The following is an 11241-nucleotide window of genomic DNA, read 5'->3' on the forward strand; positions in this document are numbered from 1 at the left end:
GGCCTGAGATTGTTATTGTAAAGTGAGATGGCATGTCACCAGTCAGTTCCAGCAGCGTGTTGGAATTAAGGGGAAATGTTGCCAAATCAGCACTAAATTTGCAATTTGTATGCAAATGGTTGTACATAATTTATGGGGCAGAAATGTAAAAGGCAAGCTAAAGAGTATCGCTCTGTCCATCTGCTGATTTAGCTTCTGCTCATTTGCACCGTGCGGTTCTGAGTCAGCCGGTTCCAGATCAGTAGAAAGAAGATGATCTGGTTAGGGTAATGTTTGGCCAAGAAGTAAAGTTCTTAAAAACAGCAGGACTGGGTCCCTGGCCTGGGTTACTGTAGGTGATGTCTCTGCTTTATAATCATAAATAACATGCCAGGATCCAGGGGTGCAGCTGTGGCTGCTGGGGGCCTGTGGGGGACTGACAAGCATTTTTAACACTGGGTTATCATAAATGTCTTATTCCCAGGGTTTAAAGAGGAACCTTATCAGCACCGTAACTAACGTGCATCGGGTCCCCCCCTACAAAAAAATACCCTGATCTTAATTCTTGTTAACAATTTAGGGCAGATTTATGAAAGTGCGAAATTAAAGCTCACAGCAGAAAAACCCACTTTCTATTGATTTCTATTTTTGGAAGCGTATTTAACAATGGGTGAAAGTTGACCATCTTATAAAAACTCTTCTACTCCTAAAAATCCCATATGAACCAATGGAATGGGGTGAGTTTTTCTGCAGTGAGCTCTAATTTCACACTTTCATAAATCTGCCCCTACCAATTGGAATAAAAGAGTGGGCACTGACCCTAGCAACCAGTAGCTTAAATGACCATTTGGATGATATATTTTAGAGGCCCTCAAAACAACTATTTTTTATTCTTCTTGTACTAGCCTTCTTTATTCTTGCGGGGACCCCAGCCCCATCAGCATATGCAACCATAACATATAATGCTAACATGTAGAAGGGACACCCAGGGCCAGAACTAGGGGTAGGCAAAAGAGGCACATACCAATGGTGTTGGGGGGGGAGTTGATATGGGGCAGGTACCTCTTCTGTCTCCCTATACCTAATTTGGGACCTTCTGTTATGGTGGCAGCTGAGGGAGCAGGGGATTACCTCATTCCAGCAGTGATGATAGAGAAGGTTTGACTGATGTCCTAAGCCCTCGATCTCCTGACACCCCCTTCCCGCAAAGTGCAGTGGGTAAAGAGGGCAGTGTGGAAGAGTGTAAGGTACCTGCTCGTCGTGGCCGTCCACCTGGTCGCAAGGGGGCGCGCTCTGATGCTGGCGCACGCTATGACGCCGGCGCCCGTCTTGACACCGGCGCGCGCCTTGACGCCGGCGCGCGCCTTGACGCACGCTCTGACGCCGCCGCGCGCCTTGACGCACGCGCACGCTCTAACGTCGGCGTGCGTCTTGACGCCCGCGCATGCGCCTTGCGCTTAAAAAGACGCCAGAGGCCTAGGATCACTGCGAAGTGATAATTTTCCTTGTGAAAGACGCCAAGCATTGTTTCCTGATTGATATTCGTTATTTTGACCCGGCCTGACTTCCGATTCTGAATCCTGCTGCCTGTACCGACCTATTGCCTGCCTGACCATCCGATTGCCTTCCGTTTTTGCCTAAGACGCCTGGTTCGGCACTCCTGCCACTCCTTCACTTGGCTCCAGTCCTGTTTCATCCCCAGCGGCTGTGTTCCTTAGTGGGAGGTGTAGGAGAGGTCCTTCCTCAACGACTTCTTCCAGTGACGTTTCCTGCTTAGCCGTGACAGTATCACTTCGCCAGTATGGAAGGAGCTGAGGAAATCCCGGCCATGCAACTGCTGACTCAGCAAATGACCGCCCTCACTCAAGCGGTACAAGAACTCCAAGCCGGGCTGCATTCTGTCCAGGCTCAATTACAGCCTTTGCCTGGAGATCCCGCTGATGTCCCCGCTGCTCCCTCACCCGGGGCTATTCAGCCAGCGACGCCCAAGCTCAAGCTTTCTTTGCCAGAGCGCTTTTCTGGGAACCGCAAGAAGTTTCGGGCCTTTATGAATAGCTGCAAGCTGGAATTTACTTTGAACCCCTATACTTATTCGACTGAACAGTCTAAGGTGGGGTTTGCCATTTCGCTTCTATCCGGGGAGCCTCAGACATGGGCCCACCGTCTTCTGGAACAAGACAGCCCGTTGTTCAGTGACTCTACTGCTTTCTTTCAGGCGATGGCTGTACTGTATGACGACCCCCAAAGAGAGGCTTCAGCTGAAGCTGCGCTCAGATCCCTCTTCCAGGGTAGACGCCCGGTTGAGGAGTATATCACAGATTTCCGCAACTACGCTGCAGACACCCAATGGAACCAAGCGGCTCTGAAACACCAGTTTAGAATTGGCTTGTCGGAAGTTCTGAAGGATGAGCTAGCTCGTGTCGGAGTTCCTGACGAACTAGAATCGCTTGTTGGGACAGTGATCCAAATTGATCGGCGTTTGAGGGAGAGGAGACTGGAGAAATCCGGGGTTTCGCAACCAAGCTGGTTGCTCCCCAAAGCACCCCTGTTCCCCAAATCCAGCTCAACACCTCCCACGGCCGCTTCTTCGTTGTCTGAGGAGCCTGAACCCATGCAGATCGGCCTCATCCGCTCTCCATTAACACCTGAGGAGAGACTACGCAGACGACGTATGAACTTATGCCTCTATTGTGGTGCTTCGGGCCACCTCCTTCGCAGTTGTCCTGTGCGACCTAATAGTAAGAATTCAGCACCAGTTCTTCTCAGTGCAGAAGGGGTCAATGGACTTTCACTTATGTCTGTTGTTGCTGTTTTACAGTGGTCCGGAAAGACGCTCCAGGTTCCAGCACTGATTGATTCCGGGGCCTGCGGTTGCTTTATTGATCGGGAGTTCGCCCGATTGCATTGTATTCCTTTGAAACCCAGATCCAGCCCATTGATGGTGAAGTTGGCAGATGGATCTGATATTTCTTCTGGTCCAGTTTTGATTGAGACTTTTCCTTTGTTAATAAAGATTCAGAAGCACAGTGAGACTCTTTCGTTTGATGTAGTTTCCTCCCCATTGTATCCCCTCATCTTGGGGTTCCCGTGGCTGAAGGCACATAATCCTCTCATCAATTGGGACTCTAATCAAATAACATTTCCTTCCGGCCAATGCTCCCGTCATGACTGGGCCTCGAAGGAGTTGTCGGTCCTGTCTTCCGATCCTCGGCTTAAGCTCATTCCGGAATCCTATCACGAGTTCCTAGACGTCTTTGATGTACCACCGCACCGGATTTACGACTGCCCTGTGGACCTTCTTCCTGGCGCAGCTATTCCTTTTGGGCGAATCTACCCTTTATCAGAACCTGAACTTACCGTTCTTAAGGACTATATTGAGGAAAATCTCAAAAAGGGGTTCATTCGTCCATCCACCTCACCTGCCGGAGCAGGTATATTCTTTGTTGAAAAGAAGGATCACTCCTTACGCCCCTGTATTGATTATCGAGATTTGAACAAAATTACCATTAAGAATCGATACCCTTTGCCGCTCATACCGGAATTGTTCCTGAGACTACGCTCCGCCCGAGTATTTACTAAACTGGACCTTCGAGGGGCGTATAATCTGGTCCGTATTCGACAGGGGGACGAATGGAAGACGGCCTTTCGCACACGTTACGGACACTTTGAATATCTGGTTATGCCTTTTGGCCTATGTAACGCTCCAGCAACGTTCCAACACTTCGTGAATGATATTTTTAGGGACTTCTTGGATCTTTTTGTTATCGTCTACTTAGATGACATTTTGATCTTTTCGTCCTCCTTGGAAGAACATCGACGCCATGTCAAACAAGTTTTCTCTCGTTTGCGAGCCCATAAACTGTTTGCGAAACTGGAGAAATGTGAATTCGAGAGATTAACTATAGAATTCCTGGGTTTTATCATCTCTCCTGAGGGAATGTCGATGGACTCTCGTAAGGTCTCAGCGGTTCTAGATTGGCCCACACCAAATAGCCGCAAGGCTGTGCAGAGGTTTGTTGGTTTTGCCAATTTCTATCGAAAATTCATCAAGAACTTTTCTAAGATTATTTCTCCTATTACCGCCCTTACCAGCTCGCTAAAGAAATTCTGTTGGACGCCTGAGGCCCAGCAAGCCTTCTCTGATCTCAAGAGTCGCTTTACTTCGGCACCCATTCTGAAGCATCCTGACCCCACTCGTCCATTTGTTCTAGAGGTAGATGCCTCGGAGTATGCCATTGGAGCAGTGTTGTCACAAAGAAATGACGTACAGAGTCTGCTTCACCCTATTGCATTTTTCTCCAAGAAACTATCCTCTTCTGAGCAGAACTATGATGTGGGAGACAGAGAGTTACTCGCCATTAAATCGGCGTTCCAAGAATGGCGCCATCTGTTGGAGGGGGCTGCTCACCCCATCCTAGTATTTTCTGACCATAAGAATTTAGAATACCTACGATCTGCAAAGAGACTTCGGCCTCGTCAGGCCAGATGGGCGCTCTTCTTTTCCAGATTTAATTTCCATGTAACCTTCAGACCTGGTTCCAAGAATGGGAAAGCGGAAGCTTTATCTCGCCTGTTCCCTGCTCCTGAAAACAATTCGTCTTCCAGCACGATTCTACACGCCTCCAACTTTCTCCTACTTCAGGCGGAACTACTACAAAAGATCCAGTATGCTTCGGAGTCTGTCGTCAACCCCCCGGGGGATGTTGTCCGCCAAGAGAAATACCTCATAGCAAATAATAAGATTTTTGTCCCTGAAGACTTACGCCTTGAGGTACTTAAGTTTATTCATGACCACCCGGTGTCTGGTCATCTGGGTGTTTACAAGACACAGGAACTTGCCAAGAGACATTTTTTTTGGCCTGGGATGATGAGAGACTGTGCTAAGTATGTTACTTCCTGTCAAACGTGTGCCCGGTTCAAGAATTCACATTCACGCCCAATGGGTCTACTTCAGCCCCTCCCTGTTCCTGAAAGACCTTGGGAAAGGATCTCTATGGACTTTATTGTGGATCTTCCCAAGTCTGCTGGGTTTAACACGATTATGGTAGTGGTTGACGGGCTGACTAAGATGGCTCATTTTATACCCTTGTCTGGCTTACCATCAGCTGCTACAACGGCGGAGGTGTTCATTAGAGAGATCTTCCGGCTCCACGGCCTACCCAAGGTGGTAGTTTCGGACAGGGGATCACAGTTCACCTCTCGGTTTTGGAGATCTTTGTGCCAAGGGCTTCATATTCGCCTCGCTCTGTCTTCCGCATTCCACCCTCAAACGAATGGGCAGACTGAACGCACCAACCAAACCTTGGAGCAATACTTAAGGTGTTTTTCCTCTTATTCTCAAGAAGATTGGTCTACGCTCTTGCCCTTAGCGGAGTTTTCGTATAATAATGCTATACATACCTCGTCCAAACAGACTCCCTTTTTCTCCAATTATGGCTTTCACCTCACTTCTCTGCCAGGTCTATCTGAAGTGTTGGTTCCTGCAGCTCAAGACAGACTTTTATTTTTAAATCACAATTTTGACTTTCTTCAACAAGCTGTACGAGAAGCACAACTTAGCTATAAGAGACATGCTGATAAAAGACGGAAGCCAAATCCCGAATTTAAGGTTGGTGACCTTGTCTGGTTATCCACTCGCAACCTTAAGCTCTCGTGTCCTACCAAGAAGTTGGGCCAAAAGTTCATGGGACCCTTCTCGATTGTTGAACAGATCAATCCTGTTACCTTCAAATTAAGATTACCTGCTAATCTTCGGGTTCACCCTGTCTTTCACGTCTCGCTACTAAAGAAGGTGGTAGGAAATCCATTCCCTGGTCGTGTGGAGATGCCTCCGGAGCCGGTAACTGTGCAGGGTGTGGAGGAATTCGAGGTCCAGGCTATCCTTGATTCCAGATTCCATAGAGGGCATTTGCAGTACTTGGTCCAATGGAAGGGTTACTCGCCGGAGAATAATTCCTGGGAGTCCGTAAGAAATGTCCATGCTCCTCGGCTGATTCGATCTTTCCATAGGAGATGTCCTGGAAAGCCCGCTCCGGTGCACGTCCGGAGGCCGTGCCTTGGGAGGGGGCAATGTAAGGTACCTGCTCGTCGTGGCCGTCCACCTGGTCGCAAGGGGGCGCGCTCTGACGCTGGCGCACGCTATGACGCCAGAGGCCTAGGATCACTGCGAAGTGATCATTTTCCTTGTGAAAGACGCCAAGCATTGTTTCCTGATTGATATTCGTTATTTTGACCCGGCCTGACTTCCGATTCTGAATCCTGCTGCCTGTACCGACCTATTGCCTGCCTGACCATCCGATTGCCTTCCGTTTTTGCCTAAGACGCCTGGTTCGGCACTCCTGCCACTCCTTCACTTGGCTCCAGTCCTGTTTCATCCCCAGCGGCTGTGTTCCTTAGTGGGAGGTGTAGGAGAGGTCCTTCCTCAACGACTTCTTCCAGTGACGTTTCCTGCTTAACCGTGACAAAGAGAGATCAAAGGCTTGGGCCATTGCAGCATTTTCCAGGGCTTATCTTTTTTAAATTGATTTTCTGGTAGTAAATATGTTGAACACAAATATCCATATTAGCCATGTTAGCTACAGTTTTTGTTTTGACAGTAATATGCAAAAGCGCAAGTGTCATTTACTCAGTGTTTATGAAAGGTACAAAGTGGATTCAACGGACTCCCCTGGTGTTTCATGGTGTCTCAGATTGAAATGAAAATTCCACCAACTTAGTGAATACTGTGCAGCCCTCTGACATTTAGTAGGGTTACATATGAGTATGAGACGTCAAGGCGCAGCCATTATTTCTGTAGCCTCACATTGTATTGGTTTTCAGTGCCAGTAATGCCAACTAGGTTTCACTGCCAGCTTGGCATGGTATTTTAGGTTTTATGCAGCTGTAGTGTTACTGATTCATTATTGGAGATGCCCAGCACTGTATAAAACCATGCATATGACATAGAAATAAACTTTGTTTCATAAAAAAAACACATTTTGTTTATTTACCTTGTTGTTTCCTTAGTCCTTATCTTTTTGCATTATATACAAGAAGTCTATTCCCTACAGTTCACAAAGAAAATAGAATAAATAAACTCAGGTTTTTATTATTAGTTGGACTGTAAGCTCCACTAGGAACAGGGACGTGATGTGAATGATGTAAAGCACTGCAGAATATGTCAGAACAATATAAATATAGGATATTAATAATTGAATTTGTTTAATTTATATTACATGACACCTCTGCAGTCACCTGTGCAACTCCATGTATTTTTTTGGTGCTGTTTTTGAAGCTCTTATAGGTGCAGGCAATGGATTGATTAGAGGGCACTTTAACTCTTCCCCCTTGTAATATAATACAGGTATGAGATCCCTTATTCATTTAAATGATTTTTAGATGACTTCAAGGTATGGTGATCCAAAAACAGAAAGATTCCCTATCTCAAAAACCCCAGGTCCAGAGTTTTCTGGATAGTACCTGCTACTGTGCCTACTCTAAAATATGTTGTGATAGGAACCAAGGAGTATGAGTAACTAATCACCATCTCAGGGACCCATGGGTGTTGGCTTCTGGAAGTGGTGATACCCAGTTTTCTTATCCACTTGTCTGCCAAAGATGGTAGAAGCTATGGCACTGCCTCTCAGGTACCTGATTGCCAGCACTGAAGTTTCTCCCTGGAGTTAGCCATAAGAGTCCAATGGTTACCAAAATAATGGGTGTTATATATTAACTTAAAACAATAATCAGTCAGAACAGACTCGATAGAAATGCTAATAAATAATCAATCTGTATAAAAGGAGCTTGGCTGTGCTGAAACTGACTTACTGCTACCTCTCTCTCTAGCAATTTCATCTCAGTCTCCAATTAAATTAAAAAAAGACAGGGTACATAATTTCCAAACAGGGCAACAGGAAGATAGTGGGCCAGTTCCACACCCTACATTGTTCATTACATGCCTAGGCATAGTTTTCCAGCATCACTGATCATGCAGGGCGGCCTTTGCATCAATCAGGCTGATGACAATTAAACACCAAAGCAATCATAGATAACATGACCAAATAGGAAATAATTTGTTTTAGGCAAATACAAAGACAGAAAACACAAATATTAATTTAGGCAAATTTCCCAGTGTTGTTTTTCCTGGTGTGCCCTTTTTAATGCTGCGTTACTTACATTGCTACTATGGAGAATTTCTTCCAATCACTGATTAAAAGAATCATAAAGATTCTTATATCATTGGGTATATTTAGAAAATTGTTAACATGGCAACAGTTTAATTATAATTTCAGAGTTGGATCCCGTGGAAGATACCATGCTCCCTGCAGAGCTACAAATTGGAATCTATCCATGGGCTGATTGATGCGTTTGAGAGCTTCACTACTAGACTGAAAAGTAATTGGGTTAAGTATCTTTATCATCCGAATAATTTATAATGAATTCAATTATGATTATTTTGAAAAGTGACGTTGAAAGTAATCTTTATTTAAGCAAAATAAGATTGGGGGGTTCAAATGAATAAATGACTTGGAGACCATCGGCTTCAATATGGTGGGTTTTGTTAAATAAAGCAATCCTAATGAGAAAAGCTTATATTCACATCATTCTCACTGATATTCTCCTTATTAACTGAAATATAGAGATGCAACAGAGGAGCTTATAATCATACAGTTTCCAAGCAAATCCACACAGAGGAGAACTCATCGCTCATTTTCCCAGTATTGGATATTCACTGCTCTTCACTTTTAAACTGTCTGTTCACTCTTTAATAACTATCATTATTGTTACTATTATCAGGGGTTTCATAGCTGAATATTTGTACAAATGTATTTTGACCAATGTCCTGTCTCCATAAACTCTCAAATCGGAGTGAATTAACAAGAGACAGCTGATTTCACAATGAAGAATGTGGACATGAAAACATTCATGTAATCACAAGCTTTATAAACCAGGGGCTCAGCAGAAAGATACTTTTCAATTACAAGAGGGCACATGCATCATGGAATATGTGTGGTAAAAGCCAGTTACTGTAATATGTTTTTACAACAGTAATGCAATATGCTATTTTAATAATAATAATAATCATTTTTACCAGCTAGCAGCATGGCAGGGCACACAATTGTGCATAAAAACAAGGCCCTCTCTACACAATATAAATATTTTTTTGTGTTCTTACTTAAGTTCTTTTTAGGCTGTATTTCCCCTATTACGCTGGACAGGATTCTATGAAGAGATGTGTCATGTGGGAAAATCATAAATGCAGAAAGTTGGGTGGCAGTATGATGTACTGTAAATGTGAAAAACAAACACAATTAAGGCTGAGCACATCTCATCCGACTCATATATATGCTAAGGGCACTTCCCAAGAGGTTATTACATCTGAAAGCAAACAGTACTCATGTGAACCAAGAGTATTGCTTCCTCTGAGCTCTGCTCTCTATGGGACTCTCACTGGGACCGGAAGTCAGTGTTGTGCAGATATAAATCTGATCTTGAGTGAATGCTATAAGTAGGCAAATACGGGTTATGCTGTAGGAGTAAGTGGAAGAAAAGAAATATTTTTTGTAAGAAATTACAAGTGCGGAAAGGAGGCAAAACAATAACTAATAGTTGTATTTCAAGTTAATCTTCATGATCTTCCACATGGTAGTTCCATAAAAAGAGACAGAGACATCATGTAGAGTAATACTGTATGCCCTTTGCAGCCACTTTAAAGACTGTGAACTTGGCCCCCAAATGATTTATTTTGTGTATTTTGCTGCATGAAGGAGTTATATTCGTGCCTTCTGCCTGCCGTCCCTTGGGAATTACAGATAACATATCTTCTTGGCTGGGCGAGCAACCTCAGCTTTCTGGAATATATGACATCACCATCAGGGAACACGGTGAAAGCCTTGGAGGAATAAGTTATGTTTCCAGTATTTCTGACCATGTGGAAATAAGTGTTACACGGTATTGATTGTTTGGGTAAAAGGCTCTTGTATGTGAGATGATAGAGGTAAAAGCACAGTCAGGTTTCTGTTAATGTATCCCTTGGCTGGAGTGGGGAGCACAGAGTGGAGATGCTGTTGCACTCAAGTTATTCTGATGTTCTTACTGTAAAGACATTATTATACACATGAAACCAAGGAGGAGGAGGAGGAAAATCCATTGTAATTATACAGAAGCTTTGCCCTAGTGGACAATATATATAGAGGCGTCCATGGTTTTTCAGCAGTCCATTGACGGTATCTGGGACACTTTTGGACTAATTTATAATTATTTGAACCTCAGATAAAACAAATTCAGAAATCATGATTAATTCTCTTGCATTTTGTGGCATTGATGTTTTTTTTTTCTTCATAGGAATTTTTTTTCCTCCATAAACTGTTTGTTTGTTTGTTTTTAATTAAAGCTCCTTATTTTTTGGAAAAAAAAACCTGCCCACTGGGAAAAAAATGATGTGTTAAGCAAAAGAATGGTTTTAGTGGAAATGAGTTTAGTCGTGGTTTCAAAAACTTTGGGAGTGCCTGTTGTAATCTTTGCCTACACACGGTGATCACAAGTTTACTCAAGGCTATTCTACAAAACCAGTAGTGTCACTTAATTATTGATGAAATACTGACTCATCCACTCCATGGTATATCTATACATTCTGGTTGTAGGATGATCAATTAACTTAAACAGAATTACAAATGCTTTTTTTTTAATCTTGTGTGCTTCCTTGTAGATCTTATCTGGTATATAACAGTATTGTCTTCACTGTGATGTTTCTTAATCAGATGAGGACTGGGAGTTGACTGTAATAAGCATTTGAGGGCTTGTAGAGAAAAAGATGGATTGTTACTATAGATGTGGAGAGTCAAGTCACCACAAAAAAACTATTTGCCTATGGGATATATATTAAGATATATGTCAAACTGGGGGAGAAAGAGGTACAGGGTCTTGGACCTTATGTACAAATAAAAACCATGCCACATCTACATAATACTCATAATGACACAGATACTTCTTATGCTGATATATACAAAGGCCTATATTGGTGCATCATGTGTACCTGGTGATCTGGTGACAGGTACAAAATATTGTGGCGTGAATGCTGGAATTCTGGGGAAAATTCTCCATAGTGGGAAAAATACATTGCACCAATTCTTGCACTTTGCACCTTGCTTTGGGCTAAGTATGGGGGGCTAAGTATGGTGGGGAAGAGAAACACCAGATGCCTGGATGTACCGCCTGGTCAGGAGATGGCAGTAGCTCCAGGGTTCCGCTGTGTCAATAGGCGAATCAGCACCCTATTCAGAA

The sequence above is a fragment of the Xenopus tropicalis genome, chromosome 2 (genome assembly GCF_000004195.4).
Source record: "Xenopus tropicalis strain Nigerian chromosome 2, UCB_Xtro_10.0, whole genome shotgun sequence".
Taxonomy (NCBI): Eukaryota; Metazoa; Chordata; class Amphibia; order Anura; family Pipidae; genus Xenopus; species Xenopus tropicalis.